This window comes from Excalfactoria chinensis, chromosome 2 (genome assembly GCF_039878825.1).
Source record: "Excalfactoria chinensis isolate bCotChi1 chromosome 2, bCotChi1.hap2, whole genome shotgun sequence".
NCBI classification, from domain to species: domain Eukaryota; kingdom Metazoa; phylum Chordata; class Aves; order Galliformes; family Phasianidae; genus Excalfactoria; species Excalfactoria chinensis.
Window position 1 is genome coordinate 3668074 of NC_092826.1, and position 24562 is coordinate 3692635.

The 24562-nt window shown below is 46.7% G+C and overlaps 1 protein-coding gene across 2 annotated transcripts in view; it reads left to right on the forward strand.

Moving 5' to 3' along the window:
* Window positions 1-109: 109 nt before the first annotated feature.
* The window catches only part of SLC45A4 (solute carrier family 45 member 4), a 68305-nt gene continuing 43852 nt past the window's right edge, over window positions 110-24562 (forward strand). The window contains exon 1 of one of the 2 annotated variants that reach the window (XM_072327937.1): window positions 110-486. The gene's annotated coding sequence lies outside the window, so the exon portion shown is untranslated. Of the gene's footprint in view, window positions 487-18307; window positions 18516-24562 lie in introns of those variants that run through there. The other variant, XM_072327936.1, reaches the window with a different exon arrangement.

Sequence of the window (24562 nt, forward strand, 5' to 3'; positions counted from 1 at the left end):
GTTGCAAAGGCAACCTCCACAGCTTGTGACAGTACCCTTCGTGTGTCCTACATCTCACACTGCTGAGCACAGGGCTCTTGCCTACCCTGTGGCTACAACATTCGCTTGCTTTTTTAACAGCAGCATCAAAGGGAGAAGAGAGACTTCCAACCTCACCGTGAAATCTACCCCAGAAAATCCCAAGTCCTAAAGCAGAGGAACTTGTAAGCTAACACTTTACCTCTGGGTTAAATACCATCCCATATATTAGCCAGATTTTTTTTTTATTTATTTATTTTTCCCTTTCCTGAATATGTGCTGATCTCATTCATCTTGGGAAAAGCACTGGGTGTTCTCATCCAGGCTCTACCTGGCAAGCTGCACACACTGTGGCAGAGGGAGCGAACTTCTGAGCAGGCTCTGCAGTGGTGCTGCTGGGCTCCTTCTGCTTTCCTTCTGGAGCAAGAGCGTGGCTTCTTCACCTGGCGTTCCTGGGAGAGATGAAGGGTAAGTCAGCGAATCAGCTCCACGCGCCGCGAGCATCCCCTGCTTTCTGCCATTGGGTCGGGATTTATCGGCAGCCGGGCAAGAAGCATCTGCAGGGTTTCCTCCCCCAGCCTCCTACACGGGGAGAAAACAAGCGGGTGTTGTTTTTTTTTTCATGCGCCGTATGCAGGCAGGTCGCGAGCCGTGCTAGGAGAATAAATCAATGGGGAACGTTCCTGCTGCTATTTTAAACACTGAGAGAAACCGCTAGCTAGCGACACCGAATTGCTGCATTAAGCCAAGAGCAGCAGCAGAGGGATCAGCTGCCCCTTATAGCAGGGAACCCCCGCACTGCCGCCTGCACCAACGCGTGGGCTGTGTGGCTGCTTCGCTGTGTCGGTGCATTTGCTCACGATCTGTGGGCTGCTGGATGCCCCGGTGCTTTGTTTCAGTGCTAAGGTTAAACATGAATCGCAGCTGAGCTGCTCAAAGGGATCCGCACTGCTGCCCGTGTGAGCGCCTGGCTCCAAGGGGGGATGCAGCTCTTGCAGGGGGACTGCTGGAAACTGTTTCTATTTGGAGCTACTGGAGTTGTTTGCCCAGGAGAGAATGGGAAAAGGGCACGCTGCAGGCTCACTGCATCCGCTGGGTGCTGCTGGAGGCAGTGTGTGAGATGAAAGGTGGCATCTGAGAATACAACACAGCAACTACTTGCATGAAAATAATGGATATTGCAGATCTGGCTGCTGCAGGAAATGTTCCCTCTGGAAATTGTAGCATACAGAATGAGAAAAAGCAATTATGTGGGTTCTGCTGCAGCTCTTTTTTGTGGGGTTAATGTGGGGAGAGGATGTCTGCTGGCAGGTAAATGAGGCAGCCTGAGAGGCCAGGTAAGAGGCAGAATTAGCAGATCAGGCTGCTGTTTGGAAATGGTTATCTTCATCTCACAGCATCACACGGATCAATGTGATCTTGTCTTACTAAATATATATATATATATATAAAATAAAGCGAACTCAGGTACCCATTTGGAAAAGCCTAAACACCACAGTGATGAGCATCACTGAATCCAGTGCTGGTTGGATGCCAGGCCCTTTGCAGAAACATTGTGTAAGCAAAACTGCTGTTGGAGGAAAAGGTTCAGTTACAGGAGGGGGGTTTTGTGCATGAACTGGGGAGAAGAGGGATGAGAAGAAGTGAGAAATGCTCTCTGTGCCCCCAGCTTGACTGCAGCTGGTCAAACATAATGGTTTATCACAGCTGTGATGCCAGGTATGATGCAGGGCTGTGCTTTTAAAAGCAGAAGCCCAGCTGGATTTAATGTGACAATTACTTCTGGTGCTTTCAGTGCTCGCAGTCTCGTGTGTCTCATAGCTAAAACTGCAGCTTGTTTCTAAAAATCTGGTGTTGGATGCCCACTGCTACTACTGATGGATGTAGATTGATCCCTCCATTGTCTATGAATGGAGGGATCGATCCTGCATGGTCACTACATGCTAGGCAGAAAAGGCTGCCCAGGGAGGTGGTGGAGTCACTGCCCCTGAAGGCACTCACAAAGAGGGTAGATGTAGTGGGGAGGGACATGGCTTAGAGCAGTCACAGGCCTGAGTTGATGACTGGACAAGATGATCTTTCAGTCTTTTCCAACCTCAATGATTCTATGATTCTATTAGACCTCGCTTTTGAAACCAAAGAAGTTGAGTGCCGCGGGCACTTGTAGCAATGGTTCTGATGATTTTAGTCTTTCAGATTACAGGAATTGAGCTCAGAATAACATCATTATTGCTGGAAAGGCTGGAGGAACAGTGGTAGGAGAGTAAGACTGGTACACAAGGGAAAGTTTGCAGCTCTCCAGCTTGCAGGAGCCATTCTTGGTGAGTTTTACTTTCAGTTTTCATCTGAGATAGAAATGGAGATGCAGTAAAGGCTGTCCCTTTGTGGCACCAGGCATGCAGATAGTTCATCAAGCAGCGCTTGGGAGGAGGTTCCAGCTGACATCTCAGTGTTCCTGCTCATTTTTTTTTCTTGAAAACTTAGTGCTGATTCCTCCTGAACATCCAGAAGCACTTTTGTTCTGTGTAGGTGATAGAGCACTGGCACAGGTTGCCCAGTGAGGTTGTGGAGTCTCCTCCTTGGAGGTCTTCAAAAGCTGCCTGGACAGTGTCCTGGCACCCTGCTCTGAGTGTCTCTGCTTGAGCAGAGATTGGACCAGATGGACACAGAGAGCCCTTCCAATCTCAGTCATTTTGATCGTGTGACAAATGATGGGATGACGACGAATCTCCTCATCCACCTCTGAAGCATGGTCACAGCTTTGTTTAACAGCAATTGGAAACTTATACTTAGTCTGCCATGGAAGTGGGTATAGCGTTCTGGCCCTGCCATTCACCCATCTTCCCACTGTGATTTATTCTGGCTGCAAAAAGTGATCAAGAACCATAAACCAACTCATCTTGGATGAGCTGCTTTCCTGAACTGATACCCACTGAATGCCTCTATCCACCCTGCAAGTTGCTTTCAGATGGATCCAAACACCAAGGAATCAAAACTAGGTGAGGGCAAACATTTCCAGCATCCCAGAGCAACGGGAATTAGTACACATGCACAACAAACACCTTGCTAGCAGCTGCATGCATGCAACAAAACACTAACCTGAACAGCAGCCAGATCATTTTTTTTCTATGCTAATGCACCGTTCTTGAGCAATTTTTCCAGCACATCCCACGCAAACAGGTTTTCCTTGAACGCCGCACAGCAGCATTTGCCAGGTTTTCCTTTCCTAATTGTAAAGGCTCAGAGGACTCTCATGTACCACTTGGTGTCTCTGCTTTGGCTGAGCAACAGGAGTGACATAGCCCTTAGGGGGCTCAGGGACCAAAAATTATCACTGAACCAGTGCGGGTTTCATTGATCCTATTTGACGTCAGCAGTTCTGTTGAAGTCAAAGATCACAAAAGGGCTGAGGATGGAAGAGACAAATGAAGGTCATCTGGTCCAAGCCCTGCTAACCTACAGCAGGCTACCCAAGTCAAGACCCCAACATTCCACAGAGGTCTCAGACCTTCAGCTTGACACATAGATAAAAGTCTACTAATGTGTCCTCCCTATTTTCATCACAGCCCTCCCAGGAAGGGCATCTTGATTCTTTGAAGTTGACATACATTGTAGAAACTGTGCTGATGCTCAGGTTCACTCAACATCAGCTATTAATCCATGGGATAGTTTGCTAGATTAGCTGAGATCTTGGTGATCAAAGGGCCATCAAGGAAGCATGGACAGTGTCTTTGGTTCTGGGTATAACTCAAGTCCCACATATATCCCAACTGGCTCAGTGTAGCCACTCTGAGTTTGAGGCACTGGGAAAACAGAGAGTTTTTAAGGCCTTATTTAACCTAATTCATCAACTTCAGCTGTGTGATGGTACTTTGGAGTATTTGACATTTTTAGCTAATTGTTAGGCACAGAAGTTTCTGGCTGAGATCACAACCATGTCTTTAGCTGGGGACTCCTGTATTGGAATCCTGTGTTCATGGACTGAGCTTCAGGAGTGAAGAAACAGTGGCAACTGTTAACATACTCCACAGTTCTCATCTAAATATCCCAAACTCTTGAATAGTTCCTCAGCACACAGCATTAGGCTGCAGAGCAGTCCACTATCAGGAAGCTTTGGCAGACGCGGCAGGGAGACTGGAAGCTCTTGGCATCCACTTTGACAAGTCCATTGTGCCGAGCAGAACAGTGGCCTCTTCTGCAGCCGGGCAAGAGCTGTGGCTCTCCACACGTTGCATGGGCACAAAGGCCTGCAATTGAGGGAGCCAGGCCCACGTCGCCTCTTTGTGTGCAGTCTGGGCAGACACATCCAGGTCACTCACTCCAGACAGCATTCACGACCTGAAGTCTGTTGTCTTCCAGTTGCCTGGAGGGGAGATTGGTGCCTTGGCAGCAGATCCATTGAAGTCCCCAGGGACCTTGGAGCATGGCCGGAGCGTGTGGCAGCTCAGGGACTTGGGATGGGGCCACCATGGCCTGCTTGGATGTGAGATGCCTCACGCACAACCATGGTGCCTTTAGGGTTCATTTGGGCACAAAACTCATTCCTCACTGGCTGAAGAGACATTCAAGGACATGTTTTAGCTGCAGCTCACCCTCTCCTTCCTTCTCCCTGTACTGGTTTTGGCTGTGATACATTTAATTCCCAGGAGAAGCGGATGCAATAGGGGATGAAGGTCATCCACGGCCAAGTCTATAGTTATCTCTCCCCATGCCTTGGAATACAGTATTCAAACTTTGGGAAGTGTTTGAAAATGGGTAATTAAGCAGGAAAGGCAGTAATTTGGCAGCTATGAAAAGGAAAGGCAAGCTTTATCCATGCCCTGGAGAGAAAGGGGAAGGTTGGCGGAGTACAAGGAAGGAGACTCAGCCATACTTCTTGTCAGGCTAACAGGAAACTCGATGGCTTGATGATGGCCTTTGTGTTCACAGGGCAGCTCACAGTTCTGTATGCCCCTCCTGTGCTTACTTGCATGGCATTCTTATGAGATGCCGCTTGCACCTTTGAGAAGGAATAAAAAAGCATGGGATGGTCCATTCTTCTAAGAGATCTTGCCTTTTGTTGGTCAGCTATGTGTTCCAAAAAATGCTTTTCTTTGCCACCCTGGAGAGAGAATCGAAAGTACAGGAACAGCTGAAAAAGATCAACATGCTGCAGCAAACCCGACACCCTCTGCAATACCTGAGAGAGCAGAAACTTTGCTTGCTTTGTTTCTACACAACCGATCAATTGAAAGCAGTCAGTGGAACTCAGTGGGTTAGCACGTTCCTGCAGGGTGCTGGGGCGGCCAGAGCTGAACATGTATGCTTGACGCATACACACACAGACTGTCTGATGAGACTTCAAGTCCTCCTGCTGGCTCATTTTGTTCTCAGTGAGGAAACTCCTATTCAGAGCTTGGATGGCAAAAAATGCTGTATAAAAAAAAATCCTCACAACCTGCTCCCTGGAGAGTGGAAGTTTCCTGTGGAGGCATTTCACTGCTCTGACAGTGAAGAAAAACAAACTATGATATGCCCTGATATGATTAAAAATAATATCATGTCTCATTCTTTTAGCCATGGGTGGGGTGTAAACCAGGTCTGAACTTCCCTCTCTAGAAACACCGCAGGTTCAGTCTAGGGTTAGAATCATAGAATCACAGAATTGTCTGAGTTGGAAGAAACCCTTTAAGGACATCAACTCCCCTGCAATGAACAGGGACATCTGCAGCTAGGTTCCTCTCCTCCAGCCCCGTCCTACACGTCTTTCTGCAGCAGCAGTTCTGCACATATTCCTGAAACTGAAAACCAGACTTGCTAGGCTGATACTTTATTCCTGGACAAGCTGATGATCATCCCCTCCCAGGCATGTCAAGCTGCCTTCTTCACATTCAGACAAGCTTCTCCCCTGAAATTTTGTCTTCCTGCCACCTCTGCATCTTGTTCTGCCTTGTTACCTTCCTCCTTCTTTATTTCTCTTTCATACACTTCCTTTATTCCCTCCTCTAGACTCTGATGGGTCACAGGCATGTGTGTTCGATTCTTTTTTCATGGATCACACATTCACGCAAGCAAATTCATCATCCTCACTGCTGCTAAGAGCATCATTCAATACAATGATGCAAATCCTCTGATACCTTTTGCCCTTGAGGTCTTTTGCTTAGACCTCTCTCTCCTACATCATCCCATTGGTGTTTAATTAATATTTAAAGGTTAGCTTGGCTAAAACTGAGTTTTCATAGAATCACAGAATATCCTGAGTTGGAAGGGACCCAGAAGGATCAGCATGTCCAACTCCCCCACACCATTCCCTCTGGTCCTGTTGCTGTCACAAGAGAGCAGAGCTGTCTAGTGCTGCTTTGGTGCTGATGATGCTCCAGCTACTGTTGCTACAAGGAGAAAAAAAAAATAAATCAAGGCAGAACTGTTCAAGATTTGAGTTCCTGAAAAATCTATTTAAATCAGCTCCAAAAAAATAAACAAGGTTAGAACCTGGATGGAAAATCCTCTCCAGATCTGATGCTTAGTGGGTGCAGCTCTGCCAACCGGTGTTGTATTTAGTTACCATAGGTGCTGCCTCTCCTCTGCTACCCTTACTACCTGTACCTTTCTACATAGCACTTACCTGCTATGGACAGGGGCAGAGAAAAAAGCTCAAACCAAGACAGAAGCTGCCCATGCCCTTGTTTGTTGGGACAAGGAGCCATCAGAAGGAGGAAGCTCAGGAGAGAACCTAGGAGGAGGCACCTGAGGGATGACTGAGACCCCAACATGTCAACTGCCCTGATGCCAGCCCCGAGGAAGCCTTAAAGTAGACAAGACCACAGAGCACTCAGGAATTTCACCTTCATGCTGTCAAACCTATTCCATAGTCCTCGCCCCCTAAAAAAAAGAAAGCAAAAAAACAGTGAATGTAATAATAGGGTGTTAAAAATGGGAAGTGTTTATAGCGGGAGACCAGCGTGCTCTGCTACACAAGAGCTGCATGTCCTGGAGTTCCTTTTAATGTAAATGTGTGAAATGACACATTTATTGCAAGACTAAAGTGTAGCTATGGCAACATGATTATCAAACGGTTGCATATGGAAGTGTAAATCCGTATAGGTTTCTGGCTGGCGAGATTAATCTACCCAGGGACAGGGCTCAAGGCTCAGGCTATCTATGTCCAAAAGAAATGAGCTCCAGCTTTGAGCCTGAGATGTTTTCCTGTTTTGCATTCAAATTGTCTCTGTTACACCTCGAGCAATCGTCAGGCTGTATTCACAGGCTTACCACGTGAGAAAACAAGCTGTGCAGCCAAGGGCACCATGCTCAGGGTATTCCCCCACCCACAGCACACTCATGTGACAGAGATCCGGTGACATCCGAGGGGGAAGAGCAAAGCTGGCAGGTTGGCACTCTTACAGACTCCAAGCACTGATCTTCTTGGCTCTTTCTCACAAGCAGGGCACACTGATTTTCCACAGCCACCAGCTAGGGGCTGCAATACTGCGGGTAGGAAAAGTCCATCTCCTGCCTTCTTCCCTGGGCACCAGGCAGGCACTAGAATAGGTTGCCCAGATTTACATCCCTGGAGATCTCCAAAAGCTCCTTGGACATTGTCCTGGGCAGACTGCTGTAGGTGTCCCTGCTTGAGCAAGGGTTGAACCAGATGGACCAACTGCTTTTAGATTCTGTGATACTTAAGGCAGGAGCCTCAGCATCCCTCTGTACTCAGCAGGTACCTCCACAACAGCACAGTGAGCAGCTTCATTGGACAACAGACCTATCCGAAAATATCTAGTGAATTCCCCCATGCTGTCAAATAGGAATTCACAGGATAGCTTCCTCGATAGGATGTTCCTGTAGTTAATTAACCTCTGATCCTTATTTCCAGTGGGAAGGTCTCTCATTTCTGTCTCCAGCAAATGAATCCTGTAGCTCTTCACACATCAGATGAGGGAGCCTGCTAAAACCTGGCACCTATTGCTGCTGCAGGTATTTCTGGGGACTGATCACATCCCTTTTAACTTTATCTCCTGTGAGCCAAACATACCGCAACTCAGGAGGTTCAGGTTGGCTATTAGGAAAAATTTTTCTCAGAAAGAGCAGTGAGGTATTGGAACAGGCTGCTCAGGAAAGTGATGGGGTCACTGTCCTGCCCCTGGAGGTGTTCAAGAAGTGAGTATATGTGGCACTGAGGTTTAGTGGGCACGGTGGTGATGGTTTGATGGTTGGATTAGATGATCTTAGTGGTCTTTTCCAACCCTAGTGATTTTATTCTGCAGGAGACTGAGTGTCTGATTTTTGGTTAGCCATGAATTATTGCTTAAAGAAAGGCACTGCCACCCTGCTGTTAGCACTGCCTGACCAAAGCCCACAACGTGGGAGCATCACTGCGCTGCCTGACCATTCAAACCATGCATTTGTGACAGTTGCCTGCTCCCCAAACTCGCCGTCTGCTGCAGAGAGAAGGCAAAGCTGTTATCTGCATCCTCTACATGTCACGTTGCCCTTTGCAGTCCCTTGATCTCTGTAACCGGAGTATACTAACGGGAGTGCCGGAGTCTGAAGTGGCTTAAAGCCATTTTGCTCATTGCACGATGAGTGGATGAAATCTGCAGGCACCGTGCAAGTCAAGAGCTTTCCGCTTCCCGCAGCAATGAGTACACCAAGTGGCCTGCCTTGTTTAGCTGCTTTTATGAATGGAGCTAGAAAAAAAAAAGCAGATGCTGTGAAGTTGTTGCTAAGTAGCTTTTTCATTTTTCTTTTCCTGCTGCCCTGACTGCCCCAGCCAATGCAAGTGCCAGCGTCCTGAGCGCTGTGCAGCCCTGAAATGAAGGAAGTGGAAGGGACAGAAAGCACAGGTTCCCGCGCTGCGCTCAGCAATTACACAATCCCATATCTGCAATTATTTCTGGCAAGGTTTATTCACCTCGTGGGAGACTTTTGGAACAACATGGTGCTTTTCTAGGGAGTGTCAGTCATCGGGCGAATGTGCCTTCCAGAACTGCCTTTCTTTTTTTTTTTTTTTTACTATGTAAGTAATTGTTTCTTTACAGTTTGGTCTTTGCTTTTTAATGACTCACACTTTTACCTTGTCAGCTTTCAACGCAGGCCCTGCCCTCCCTTACAGTGCTACAATCCTCCCAGCTCTCAGTCACCGCATCAGGTCACCCAGGGTAAAATGGGGAAAGATGAGAATTCCTTCTGCCCGTGCCATCCAGACGTTCATCTTACCGGGGGCTGCTTCTGAGGGTCTGCAGCGAGCAAGCATTCAAAGCAAGGTGCAGGCATACCTTTGATACATGCCCAACATAGAAGTTGGGCTGCCATCTGGGAAGTGGAATCCAGATGCATTTTTACAGAGACGGCGACAGGCTCCTATCCCCAGCACAGCTTCTGTGCCAAGCGTCTCCTTTCTGTTCCAGCCTCTTGCAGTGCAAAGGTGCTCTTCAAAATATAAGATTAAACATTCATAAAAGTACTTCTTTAGCTTTAAATGCCATGAAAAATGACTGTACGTTAATGAAGGGCCGGGCTGTGTATGTGTGTGTGTGTGAGCGTAGCTTTTCCCCTTTTGCTCCCCTCTGGAAAGGAAAGAAAAAAAGAAAAACAACTTGAGGCAGAGAGCAATTATGGAAAATTTCAGGCTGAATGGTTAAAGCGTGGCCAACTTGTAAAGTAATTGGAAACACAAGGGTAGAAAGGGAAGTGTTTGGCAACACGAGTATTGTGCTTTGGGATGAAAGGTGCTATGGAACTGGAGGACTCTTTTTTTATTGCAGGCTCTCCTCTCTGATATGTTAATTGTGTTTTGCTTGATCCCTTGACAGTTCATTAATTTTTGCCCAATTGCAGGCTGTCAAGTGCAGATAAATTCCAGACTATTATGGGAACACCCTAGAAGTTTGTATAGAAAGGAAACTCACTGTTTCCTGTATCATCCTTCTGGGGATCTTGAAAGAGTTCACAAAAAACACTTAAGCGAACTTTCTTTGCTGGATAACGGAAGGAAAGGAAACTGTGAACAAGCAAACAGCACTCAATTCCATGAGACAAGAGATACTCGTAGGTCACTGGAGAGAAAGTGAAGTCAGTGACTGCAACACACGCACCCAGGCACACAGAAACTATCTAATGATAGTCCCAAAATAATGGGAATCTCTGCACCTGCGCGGTGTTTATGATCTGTGATGGAACATCTGTCCCAACAACACGTGAAGTCTGTTAGATGTCTCTTGAGGTTCAAACAATAGAGTTGAAAATGGTCATGGATCAGCTGAATAACTTCTCTTTTTTCCTGCCATGAACAGCACAGTGAGCAGAGGACCGTTATCACCAGCCTCGAATTTGTTGTCACATACAGATTGAAAGCAAAAGTGGGAACAACAGCACGCCTTCCTAGGGCTGGCTTCAAGTGCAGAATTCACATGGAGTTCAGGAGGCTGGGGCCAAATGACTTCAGGAGTACGAGTGCATCCTCCATCTCCAAGACTGAGAAATGCCTCATCCCTGGAGGCATTCAAGGCCAGGCTGGATTGGCTCTGAGTAGCCTGGTCTGGTGGCTGGCAACCCTGCACATAGCAGAGGGGTTGAAACTGGATGATCATTGTGGTCCTTTTCAACCCAGGCCATTCTATGATTCTATGGAACACTGGGAATGCTGATTTATTAGCTTGTCCCCATCTCTGTATTTAAAGCCTAAAGACACGAGCTGGAGTGTTCTCATAAACAGTTGGACTGTATGCTCCCATCCATGATAACTTTCAGATTTCGGTGTATCAGCAGGAGCTCAGAGGGAGATCAAAATCACTGAGCAGATGAAATTCAATGAATTTGTTAAGTAAGTGCTGGTCTGCCAGGGGCTCTTCTGGAATATACACTTTGTGGCATTCAATATGCATCAAGCCAAATGGTGAAGAGACCTCCTATCTGCTTAAACCTCAGTTTACAACAAGCCATGAAAAATGGAAGCAGAAATGGTCCAGAGAAACTCTTGGTTAGGAGTAAGCAGAGCAGGCTGGGAGGAAAGGAGAGAAGGGAAGCTGGACAGCAGCATCTCATTTCTAAGAAGTGAAGCTCAAAACAAACCAGAGGAGACGACAGAAAGCCAATATACCCTACAAAACAGAATCGCTCCCTCAGAAGAGGGAGATTCTGTGCAGCAGAGTATTAGGGATCAATACCAAAGGGCTAGGCTGACAGGTCACTTCCAGGAGGAGAAAAGAATACAAATTTAACTCATAAAGTCATAGAATAGCTTAAGCTGAACTCAGATTAATGTCCCAAAGTTCCTGAATTCTTCCCTGCAGTTCTCCAGCTGTGTTCTATCCACAGCCCCACCAGGTTGCACTGGAAGGTTATGGGGAACACACTGCTTGCAAGAGCTCCTGATTTGCACTGTTGAAAAATAAACCTCCAAAGGGAACATCACAGGCTTGTGAGACCTGTCAGAAGGGAGGTCAGGGAGACAGAGGGAATTGATGGAGCCAGCTGATAGATGGTAAGAACTGATGTCTGCTCAATACCTGTTGCAGAGCTTAAGAGAGGATTTCTGTCTCCAAGGGTGCTGACTGGAAATTTTTGAAAGGCATAAAGGCATTTATGAAAATATCAATTATGAAAACATACTTTTTTTTTGTTTCTGGCAGGTTCTGTAACACACGCTTCTGGTCTGACCAAAACCACTAACGAGAAAAAGAAACTTTTGCCAGCTGGAAGAAAATATTTTGTTCACATTTAGAACAAACCATGCAGGACAGTTCCTGCCTAACTGGGACTGGGGAGGGCCATTTTTGCTGATTACTTGATGACAAAAATCAAATCTCCCCCAAACCATTTCTTCTGATCTGCTCGCAAAGTTCTGCACAGCATCGGTGCTTCCTTGGGGAGCTCGTTAAAACACCCTCGCTGCTAAGAACTTTCTCTCCTCTCAATGTTGTTAACTTATTTATTGTAAACCTTCACATCATCTGCTCTGCATGTTGCAAATCATCTCTGCTCAAGCTGCCACCTTCTGCATTTTTGTCCCTCAAGCACTGGAACCCCCATCCTCCTTTCCCACATGGTTTTATCCTCCTTTCCCACATGGTTTTATCCTCCATTCCCAAATGGTTTTATCACCTCTGTGCTCTGGTCCAATTGAAAGCCAAAATATACTTTTGGAGAGCATCTGTCTGCACTCAGCATCGAGACAATGACAGGCCAGAAAAGAGGGCTGAGACCCACGTAGGGATAAAACATCTTCGCTTATTTGATCAGCAGATGAAAAGGAGAGGAACAGGAGAGCCCCTCTTGGGAGCAACTAGATTTTAAATCATCGTCACTGGAAAGTGAAACCAGAGCTTAAGAACTGCAGTGTGCAGCCTCCACGCTGCTCTTCATGTAAAGGGACAACCTCATTCCAAACATGACAATAAATCCCATGATTGGGATGATAGACGTTGTGTTGAGGGATGTGGTTTAGTGAGAACTACTGGTGATTAGCAGACAGTTGGACCGGATGGTCTTGTAGGTCCAACGTCTTGTAGGTCCAACCTTTCCAACGTTGGTGATTCTGTGGTTCTAGATTCATTTATAGGAAAAGGGAAAAATTATTGAATGCTATTTAAGTGAATTATAGAACTTGTGAATCTGTCATTTTTCATCCACCTTTTGGGAGAGGAAAGTATCTGAAAGCACTTCTAAAAGCTCTGCATTCTGCTGTGGATTTTAATTTCCCCTCCAAACAACTTTGGAAACGCATTGCATTTTTTACCTCAACGTTTAAAATAGCTTTATAAGAAACACTTTGGGATCTGCAATTGTTCAGTAGTGCTTAGAAATTCAAGCAGTTAGAATAAAAATTGTTCACCCAATTCCTGTCGGTTTCCCTGTCACAACAACAACAACGGTCTGCTCAGGGTTATTCCTCAAACCTGGGTTGCTTAAGTCATTTAAATAGATTTCTATTTCAGAAACAAAATGAGAGCCAAGAAATTTCACAATTAAAAGCTCGAGGGCTCTAAAACTTGGCTTCACCTAAGACTCTTAACATTGTTTTTATTATCTTAATCACTAGGTTGTTTTTTTTTTACATACTAATTTTCCATCCCATTACCAGCCGGTGCCAATCCAACTTGCTTTTCCATCACCCAGGTGAGCGTTACTCATGTTTGCAGGGATATTGTCAGTACGGCCGTGTCTATTTTTGCGACTGCTTGTGGACCTTTGCTAACACTGAGTCACAGCTAGAGAAGCCATCAGCTCAGATGCAGCCCCTTGAGTTATACCCCTGGGGTTCTCCAAAAAATACAGAAAACGCCGCTGCTTTTCCATGTGAAGTTTTCATGACACAAGGCTAAACCATTTGAAACTCTGACCACGCTGAGACCCAGAATATTGCAAACACTGATTAGGTACAGCACCGATTAGGCAAGGGAGAGATAAGTCACAACATGTGGTTGTAACAGGCCCCAGCAAAGCAGAGAGTAAAGCAAGACCTCCAGGAAGGCTCTAGAGGCTTCAGGTCCCACCTTGGTGATCAAAACAAACGTGCCCAGTAACACCTGCATAGTTCAAATTCAAATAAAAGGCTGCAAGACAAGAAGGCGGTATGAATAACAGTGAATGGTCTGTTAAATGAAAGTCGTGTTTTCGTGTCTAGATCTATAGATTATGTGTTGTGATCGGATTGATGGTTGGACTGGATGATCTTAGTCTTTGCCAACCTTAATGATTCTGTGATTCAGATAAAAGGCAGCCTGCTCTAATGGTTGGCGACCCTGCACGTAGCAGGGGGGTTGAAACTAGGTGATCTTTGAATTCCTTTTCAACCCAGGCCATTCTATGATTCTGTGATGATATGATGTTATTCTGTGCTAAGCTAGATGAACTGGCGATCACCTTATTTATAAGTTAAACCCAGGAAAGGTAGTTTTTCTATGTGAAAACATTGGGGAACAGATTTATATCTTGGGTGAAAGTTAAGTTGAAAGACTGATTTCCATCGGCTTTCTGGTACACCGCATGCAGAGGAACCTTCACAGTGAAACATTTAATACAGCTCTCTGCTCTGGGTATTTTTCTGTATTCACCAGTGTAAACTGGCAATGATTCTGAGCAGCTTTGACCAGGGTGAAGCTAATGTGAATGAAGTCACTTCAAAATCATCTCAGACTTAACCAACCTCCTGTATTACAGGCGTTAGTTCAAGGTTTGGGTTCTTTGCAAACCAAATGCGATGAAAATGTATCCATTTTTCAATTTGGCTCTGAGCAAAAATAGAGAGACCAAAGTACAAATATCCCAGTGCAGAAATGGAAACCTTATAAACATCGTCGTCATGGTTTAATATGAGGCGGCTCGGAAGGAATACTGACTAATCCCGGCTCATTGCCCAAGCAGAGAGAAAAAGAGCAAATAACATACAAAAGGAGTTCTGGTGTCTCCATTGCGAGGGAAGAAGTGACTGACCTACCAAGTCATGCAGCTCTCAAATGCTGTCTAGCAGCACTTTAACTGCTCTGAGTGCTTATGTAAGGATTGAAAGATGCTGTTCTTGAAGGCCTGTCAAGTCATTCCTTGTCAACTCTAAACTGCACTGGAGCTTAACGCCTCACAGTTTTACTGTGAAGATCATTATAGAGCACATCGATTAAAAAGGCAGGATAATTTTGCTGCTGTTAACACCGCTTTTTAGCTGAGCAAACCAGGACAATAATGAGAAGGAAACTTCATTCTTCTAGACACGAATGCTTCAGGGACCTCACAAACAGCAGGAAGAGCAACGCAGCTCATGACCTCGTATCAGCATCTTGCCAACACAACTTCTAGGAGCTTGAGACTCCACTACAAGCCATTTACTTTCCATCTGGGAAAGGTGTGGGAAAGCTCCTGCTCTTACTCCAGATTTCAGCCCAAGAGATAGGCTGTGCCCTGTTTGCTTAGGACTGCTGACATTGCTTTAGGGTGACCTGAGCCAACTGGCCCCAGATGGGTAAACTCTGGCCTCAAAGTTTCTACACAAAGCTATTTGGCACTGAGAATTCAAGCTCACAGTCAAGTCTGGCTTCCAAAGGTAATCTCGGTGAGCCAGAAAATCTGCTTGTCTGGGTCACCGCCATAGAATCGCACAGAGCATCCTTCCATCCGTGGGACCTTCTTGTAACTTGTTTAGAGTGTTAAAAAAAATCTTTGGTTGGCTTGGCACAAGTCTACAGCCCTTATCTGATAGGCAGAAACTGGAAGCATCCCAATGCTTTTAGGGGGGAAATAAAAGCATCAAGGGACATGAGCGATTTTACACAGGCACTTAAAGTTCCAAATTAATGACAATGTATGTTGGGGAAGGGTGGGAAGAAGAAAAAACGACAGTTTCAAGCTCAGAACACTGTTTTCCCATCAGAAATGAACCAAACACCCTTCTGTGAGAGATACCCCAGGGATAAATTACGGGCCAAACGTGAAAAATCAAGACTCGTTTTTCATGTTATTTGCAAATATCCTGGCTGGGAGACCTCATCTCTGCTCAGGTCTCCAAAATCTACGGCCACTCCTTACCAGGAGACACCACTAAGGGCTGGCTGTGTCACATGTCACAAAGTCTGAAAGCCAGTCCAAACAATCCTGACGGCTTCTGTCCATCCAGAAGACAGATTACCTTGTTAAAGTCCTGGCTTTCAAAGGATTTAGGCGCAGCAGCAGTTTCAGGAGGTTCAGTTTAATCTAGGAATCCCTGCCTTTCATGTAGAGCAACTCACACCAGATCTGAAACGCTGGCAAATAGTCAACTAAATCCATTATTGCATGATAATGCTCAAACATTTCATTAATTCCTAACCAGCTGTCCTCTGCTCCCTTACCCCTTTCATCACACAAACATTTCTTTAACTGTCTGAGGGAGCGGAGAGGGGAGGATCAGACGCAGTCTTGTAAAATTCCTTCACCCGCATTGCCTGCAGCAAGTTATTTCTTTTGACACGCATGTAAAATAATATTGGGGGTGTTGTTTGTTTGGCTTGGCTTCACGGCCAATTTTCGTAACAGTTTTGTAAGCCTCGTACCTGCGAAATGGAGGAACTTGTTGATGATCCTGCTGGCTGGTTAATTAACGTTGGTCATTAAATAGGGAAGACCACTTGCTCCAATTTCTATGCCAACAGAGAGGTCATCGTGTAGAGAGCTGCAAGGCTTTTAGGGAAGGATATTGGTCTCCAATGTCCTATAGAATGTTTAAAAAATCCTTGGGTACTGCCTGCCAGACAGACCAGTGGGAAGAAAGATCAGCACCCTGGGGGTTTCTCCAGCTACATGACCCACAAAATGGAAACCAAAAAGCATTATAAGGGTCAGTAGGGAGATCTGAAGGTCACGCCTGGATGTTTTCTTAGCTAAAGTGCCTCAGCCTACACCGCATTGCCTAGGGAGAAATAACCACCGAGAAACAGGAATTGACAAAAACCACCCCGCTGAGCAGGCATCTGCTAAAAGGCAGACCATTACAGATGCCAAGGTCCCCAAACTCACTCCCAACCACGGCTTAGGGGCTTTTCTCACATTCCCACAAACATCAGTCCCTCTCCTGCACAAAAGCAGCACACTCCTGGACCACAGCTCCGTGTCTTGACAGTCGTGTCCAGCGCACATCCACAGATCTCATTTCATTTCTCCTCTGCCAAGACTGGAGGATGTGTTTATTTATTATGGATTAAATATTTGGGAGTTGAACAAGAGCCTTAGTGGGAAGAGGTGGGTCTGCTTCCTCGGATTTCTTTTTTTCCATCCCTTCACTCTCTTTATAACAATTTGGATATATATGCGTGTGTGTTTTTTAGAAGAAAAAATGTTTGCTTTATGGAAAATTACCCTCTCTGGCTCTCAGCTCAGCGAGTGGCTGAGAGTTAACAACGCTCAAGTGAAAATCACAAGGAAATAAAATGGAGAAATATCTGGACAGGTCTGAACACGTCTGGCCATAGCCTGAACAAGTCTGAAACGTCAGGGCAAGGTAAGGAGCAAGTTTCACCTCAGCGGCAGGCAAGAAAAGAACAGTAAAATGGTATCTTAATGTGAGGCGTCTAAATATCGCGTAGCCTTGGGTTGCCACGGTTTACGGGGAACAAAAAAGCACATTTCAGAAGGTGTAGCTGCACAGCGTGAGGTGGTGCCGTCATTATAGCATTTATAAACATCGGTAATATGCTAAAAGAACAACCCTTTCTTTGGCTTTGTGAGTCCTCAGTAATCGTTAATGCAGCGAGCTGCGTATCACTGTGGTCACGCCAGCTACCAAGTCTGAATTAGTCTAAATCTTGGTCTGAATTAGTCTAAAAACACATTGAAAGTCACATTCTATAAACAGAATAGTGCTGGATTTTGTGTTTTTTTATTCTTTGGGAGATGCAATCACGGTGTTTTTGTCAGGCTCAAAGTTAATACTGCCCTGTAACAGTGCATGGATGCACACAGCAGTTCATTTTGCCTTCTGTGGGGTTTCCTTTCTCACTCTCCCCAAAGCCTGCGATGCTTTGTGGCTTATTATTCATGATCTGCAGGGAAAGAAGTTCACAAGAGGGGGGGGGGGGAAATTGTTTTGGAACATATACTTAACAGCGTGTCAAGGAACAGAAAACAATTACACTTATGCAATATGATGTGCATTTATGCAATATAATGTGCATTTGACAGGCTGCTCACACGCTACCTCACAACGTCCCGTTTGTGTAAGTAATGAAAATCAGAGCTATTAAGGCCGGGGGACTGAAGTAATTCAGATTATATACATGTATATATATCTGTGATTATATTAAAAATGTGGTTTTAAAAAGCAGTTTTAGGGCAGGTTAGCATGTGGGTCCCACAGAGCGGAGGGAACTTCAGCAAAGAGACTTTTCTCCTCATGATAAACGTCGGCAATGTGGAGCAGGACGGTGCCCAGCCCAGCGCCTGCTGTGTGGTAACCGATGGTTGCTCAGGTAATACAACGCTTGAGCTTCCAAAGCACGATTCGTGCGGCTTTTCTGTATAAACCAAGGCCGGGCCTGCTGGCCCGTCGCTCGCTCAGGCTCTCTCTGAAGCCCGCAGCCCCAACAGCAGCAGCCGCCATGCCCGCCGTCCCTCCGCCGTCCACCTGCTGCCGCACCTCCCACAGGAGCCAACGACCCTCCGCCCCTGAGGGGGGACGCCGGTCGCCCCCGTAGCCCGCCCTCCCGTCTCCATAGCAACGCCCCCCCCACTCCCCTTCCCCCCAACCCTGGAACCCTCTGGCCACGCCCCCTTTATTGCATATTCATGACCCCCCCAAGTGCAGGGGTGGGGGCGTGAAGGGGGCGGAAGCGGAAGCGGGAGCGGGTTTCCGAGGAGCCCGGTATAAAGCGGCCGCTGGTGCCCGGTGCCGCTCGCCGCGCTTGTGCCGCCGTGAGTGTGTTCACCCTTCCCTTCTCCTTTTCCCCCCCCCCACCCCTCCCGCTGATCACAGCGGGTACCTCACGGCACCGTCGCAGCCTCCCCCCGTCGCACGGAGCAGGTCCCGGGTGCAGGGGGAGACCCGGGGGAAGGTAAGAGGGAGGTGGGTGGGGGGGGGGGGAGGGGAGGCTGAGTGTAGGGGACTGTGAGGGGAGAGCTGGAAGGCTGGTGGGGGAGGGTGAAGGTGAGGGAGGTGTGGGATTATAGAGGTGGAGTGGGGCGTTGGGATGGCTGATATGGAACTGTGAAGGTGTGTGAGGGTTGGGGAGGTTTAGGTGTTGTTGGGGGGGGGGGGGGGTTGTGAAGGTGAGGATTTTAGCTGAGGAAGATGGAGGAGTCTGGAAGTGGAGAAGGGAACTGTGGGGAAAGGATCGGATGAGGGGGATGATGGTGAAGATGAAGGGAAGAGCTGGGGAGGTTGTGAAGGAGATGTGAGGGTTTGAGGGGCTGTGAAGGTGGGGAAGGGTGAGAGAACTGGAGGGTTAAGAAGGTGGGTGAGGGAGATGTGGGACCGTGAAGGTCAGGAGGGGTTGGTGAGATCTGGGCTGAGGGAGATGTGGGGCTGTGAAGGTGGACTTGTCTGGGTGGTGATGAAACCATGAAGGTGGGGAAGGGTTGGGATTTAGGGTGAAGGGGATGTTGGTTGGGGTTGTGATATGAGGATTTGGGGTGATGATGGGGCTATAGAGATGAGGAAGGGCTGGGGAGCTGTGAGGTGCAGGTTTAAGGTGTGGGAAATAAGGCATTGTGAAGGCCATGAAGGGTTAGGGAGGCATTGGAAGTGATTTAAGGTTGTGAATGTGGGGTGACTCACAGGGGTGAGTATGATGTGGAACTGTGAAGGTAAAGAAAGATTGGGGGAACTTAGGGTTAGAAATATATAGGGTCATGAAGGCAGAATGATGGAAATGTGGGGTGACATATGGGCCCATGAAGGTCAGGAAAGGTTGTTGAGAGCTTGGGCTGCGAAGATGGGGTGAGGAAGGTATGGAACTATGTCGATGAGGAAGAGCTGTGGGGTGAGGGATGTGGTGTTATAAAGGTGGAGTGAGGGTTTTAGGTGAAGGTTATGTGGGACCGTGAAGGTCTGGAAGGGTTATGGGAGATTTAGGGTGAGGGATTCAGAGTTGTGAAAAGGATGGAGTGAGAAGGTGAGGAAGGACTGTGGGGAGCTGTGGGGTGAGGATTTTGGATAGGGAGATAAGATGCTGTGAAGGTCGGGGGGGGGGTTAAGAATGCATAGGGTGAGGGAGATGTAGGGTGGTAGAGTGAGGGGTTGGGATGACTGAGATATAGAACCATGAAAGTGATGGGAAAAGCTGGGGAGATTAGTTAGGGTGAAGGAGGTGTGGGGTTGAGAAGGTGATGAATGTGGAGTGAGGACTGGGGATGAAAGAAATGGGACCATGGAGGTCAGGGTGGGTTGGGAAGATGTGGGGCTATGAAGACCGTGGATGCAGGGTGAGGATTCGGGGTCGTAAAGCTATGGAACTACAGAGATGCAGAGGGAGCTGTGATGTAGGATCTGATGAAAGAGGTATGGAATCATGAAGGTAAGGAAGAGTTGATGAGCTGCAGGTAGAGGGATGGAGTGTTGTGAAGGTGAGGAAGGCAGAGTGAGGATTTGAGGTGAGGGAGATAGGGACCATGAAGGTCAGAAGGGGTTGGGAGTTACGAAGTGAGGGAGACGCATCTCCTGTACACAGTTGCAAAGGTGAAAAGTGTGAGGCTGGGAAGAGGGCAAGTATGGTACCATGAAGGTGAAGAAGGGTGAGAAGCTGTTGTGTGATGATTTAGGATGAGGGCGGTGAGGGAGAAATGGAAATGGAGGTGGAGAAGGGGTGAACTCTGGCTGAAGAAGATAGAGACTGGAAGAGGAACTTGGGAGTATGAGCAGTGGGTGGTAAAGTGAGTGAGGTGGGGTTGGAGAGGCTGAGGTGGTATTTCTGGGGTACAGCATTGAGTCCGAATGAGGTAAGGATGGGGTGAGAAAGGTGGCTCCTCTGGGGTTCTGCTGGAAAAGGTCTTGAGAAAGGGCCTGAAAATGGAAGTCTGTTTAGTTTTCTAGACTATTAAACTTAAATAGTCTGCCATTTGAATAATTCCATGTTTAATCTGTAACCTGATCGCTGTGTGTGCCATAAAACAATGGAGTCTCATCTCACCTAGTTTGGTACGGTGGGGGGGGAGGAAGAAGAAGAAGAAATGATTTAGCACTGAACTCTTATAAATCTCCCCTGGAAGCTGTAGCTTTCTTTAAGATCACATTACCAGGGAGTTGCAGCTCTGAGATGCCTGCACTTAGCACATCTAACAGGTGTAGGAGCTGCTTTTGACCTTGAAAATGACTCTCCTGTTGGGACAGTGTTCCAATGTAGCAGGTCCTTTAAAGGTTGGCATGCTGCGGTCTTCATAAATGGAGGAAGAAAAGGAAGGGTCAAGGAAAGACCTAGCCAGGACTCCAGGATGCAGGGAGTGAGTTAATGTTGCTGGAGTTGGCTATTGCAGCTAATGGCAAATGGGAAGGGCTAGAAAAAAAACATTGCAGGATGCTGAGTATTGGATAGAGGAGGCAATTTCTCCTCCTACTGCAAGATGTGAAGCCGCAATGGTAGGCAGCGCTGAAAGTGGAGCGCACACAGGGATAACTGCAGCCTTCTGAGAATTCAGGAGGAGAAATCACTGTTACAGTGTGTATCCTTGCTGCTCTGCAAAGTAAAACCTGCTCCAGCGTGATCTGCGTCATGTTTTGCTGCCTTGGTTCAGACAGTGCTACTAAAATATTTAATGAAATATGGCTCGAGCTGGTGCTTGAGGTCAAAGAAAGCGCTGGTGAATGCTTGCTGCTTGCCTGTAGAGCTTGAGCTATTCTGTAAATGCTTGGCAGGAGTGGTTGCTGATGTGATTGCTGTGATGCTTCTGTTTAAATGCAGGACCTGCAAAGCTTGTGTGCTGGGTTGTTTCCCTCCCCCCCCCAACATTATTGCAAAAGATAAGGTCTTCCTCGTTTAGTTTGTTTAATGATTATACTGAGTTGGTGAAATGTTCAACAGGCCTAAATGTTCCCCTCCTAAATAAGGAAAAGTGGTTTCAGATAAGAGATAAAGGTATTTAGTTGGCACTCCGGCTGTAAACACTTCCAGAGGTGTTGGGTGGGTTGGGTTTTCTTTGCCACAAGGTAACGGTACCTTAAGCTGCTGAAAGTGCATCCTGTAATCGCTTGGAGGTGTCTGAAAGCATCTGTGGGTCTGTCTGTAAGAGGCAGCGGCAGCTTACAGTGGCATGCCTCTCTTGAGGGCTTTATTTCTGTATCAGTGAGATAGTTCTCATGACAAAATAACTGCCCTGAATGCCTGGTTTGACTTCAGTGATGAATGGGATCTGTGGAACATCTATTTCCACTGTAATACTGGAGACCAATTTATGCGAGTTGGCTCCCTATGAATACTGCCACCCTTTCCTTGCTCAAATATATATATATCCATATAGCTGAGGCATTTCCAGTAAAATTGAGAGCGTATGTTTTTGGAGATAACCTTCTTGCATAACGCATGAACTCCTGCAGGAGCCTGCTGCTTCTTGGGAGTTGGAGGAATGAGCACTATCTGCTGCTGTGATCTTGTTTGGATGCTATGGGGACTGCTTGCACTCCAATGCAAAACACAGAGCTGAGATGTGTTCTAAATCATCTAGTGTACACTTCACACTTGTCAACTTAAAGCAGTGCAGTAGTATATGGGAGGATCTCTTTTGCAGATGGCCTTGGTTGGTGGTGTGAAAGTGCACCAAAGCGAAAGTGTTGCCCCAGAAAACACTTCATATTGGCTACTGCCTTTATTCTTGTTCGGGCTCTGACAAGCTTAGAGAAAGCTGAGTTTGGATGCATCTTGTAGGGCTGTGACCTCAGGTTAATTACCTTTAAACTCACTCCAGTCTTGGCTTCACTGACAGTTAGGAAGTTAGGGCTTGGTAATTCAATACAGCTCTGCTCGTCTGCTGAGGCTGGGATGTGTAGGGCTCTACCTCTGTATGAATGGGTCATAATTTATGAGAATACAAATGTTAGGTAGCATTTCACTAGGGAAACTGGTTGGAAGGGGAGGAGAAAAAACCTTGCTATTAAAGTGTGCTGTCAGTGGAGCAGCCTAGAAAGCATGTTGCTTTGAGAGGCATCTTGTTAATGCTTAGGTGGGAGCTGACCTGCCAGCAGTACCTTCAGCAGGCACTGAGCAATAACCAGCTTTTAGACACTAGTGCTTAATTTTTTTTGCCTAGATTAAGCTTTAAATCCTGCCTATGATATACTATGATATACACGTGACTCCATGCTGCAATTCCTGCATGTACTGCTGCCCCTCTACTTCCATGCTGGCTGGAAGCAGTGAGATCCTTCACATCTCTCGTCACAAGGAGCTGCAGCTGGCAGTTTTCTGAGCTTAGCTAACAGTCTGTACCTCTTCTGTTATTTCAAGGCTACCCTGGAATCCTCACATCATATTTATCAAGCAATGTCTGTTGAGCAACAGTGCACGTGCAGTGGTGTTGTCATGCTTCAGACAAACAAGCTTCACTTGCAGTTCAGAGTCAGTGTAACTGGATGGTTGGTGTGAAAGCATGTGGAAAGGAGGCACAGTGACTCGGGTTGGAGTGGGACTTCCCAGCTGATCAGCCAAGAACACTGCTGTGGATGTGGTGAGGCTGTTGAGTGGTAGAGGGGGAAGCTTTAGCAGCTTGTGGAGTAACTGGTAGCATGAAAAACTGCACTGTGCTGCATGTGGGTCTTGCAGGGGTCATTCTTGTGCAAGATCCCATGCTGTGACCTATTCCAGCTATAGGCATAAGATTAATCAGATCTATTCTGGCAATGGCATAGCCTTCTATAGTGCTCTTTCCTTTAGAGAAGGGTTAAACTGATAATTATTCTGCTACAGCTCCCAGTCCTTCCACACACAACTTGCTGTCAGATGTATTAAACCACTTCCATGCAGAAATGGGGATCCAGAGTGCAATGGTTAATGTTTTGCTTAATGTACCAGCATTAAACAGTGTTTGAAACTGAACTCTTAAGCAGTGTTACTCCCACCTAGTAAACTGTTTTAACAAATCCAGTAAATTTCCTAACAGAGCAATGTATGTAACTCACCAAGCAGAGGCACAAAATAGAAATGATTCTGGCAAACCCAGCTTCCAGCAAATTGAAGCAGGATGTTTGTTGCCAGGACATCGTGTGTGGAGCTTGACACTGGTGCTTCCCTCTGAGAACTGCCTTCCATATGGACTACCCTGGACAGTCCCAAACCAATGTTGGAAGGAGGCTGAATTAAGCTGTGGAGGTCTGTGTTGTGAGCTGAAGACTTTATGTGCTTGCAGTGAGCTACTGCTGGTCAGATGACTGTTCTACAGTCTGCAGCTTATCAGCTACCCACACATCGTGCATTTGGGTCACAGCCCTGCTCGGAGTATGTTTAGTAACCACCCAGAACTTCAGATGGTGGAAAATATTGTGTCCTCCAGCTAGGGCTGCATGTCTGTTGGATCTTAGTACTGAATAGTTGATACCTGAATAAAGTGGCTTTGTTATGCTTCTGTATGATAGCTCGATCTTCTGGGTGGAATAAGGTACTCGGCATTAAAAAGCTGAGTTATTACTATTAAACGTAGACCTCCAACAGCTGCAGGACACAGGACTTGTCTCAAGTTAAAAGCTGATCTGTAGGCATCTCAGCAGTGGTGCAGTGCATGGCAGTCACCGGGTAGTTTGTGTGTTGTGAACTACCATCTTAGGGAAACTGGCACATGGGAGCTTAGCTAAAGGCCCTGAGTGTTGGTATTTCCATGTGCTGTAAAGTCAATTAGACTTGCAACTGGCATACTGCATTGTAACAACTTGGGGTAAGCAGCCAGGTTTTCTCATCAAACTTTTGGCAAGGGATGCTGGCAAGCTGTGGGACACGAGGCTCTCATTTGGTAATAATTTGGTTTGGCACGGGAGCTGCTTCTGATCTTAGGTTAGCTCTCACTGGCATGTGGTTTACTCAAGCATAAATCTCAGACTTGGGGTCTGCAGTAGAGTGAGACCTGTGCTCATTGCAGAACTGAAACTGATGGCCCTTTGTTGCTACTCCTGTAGCAAGGCAGT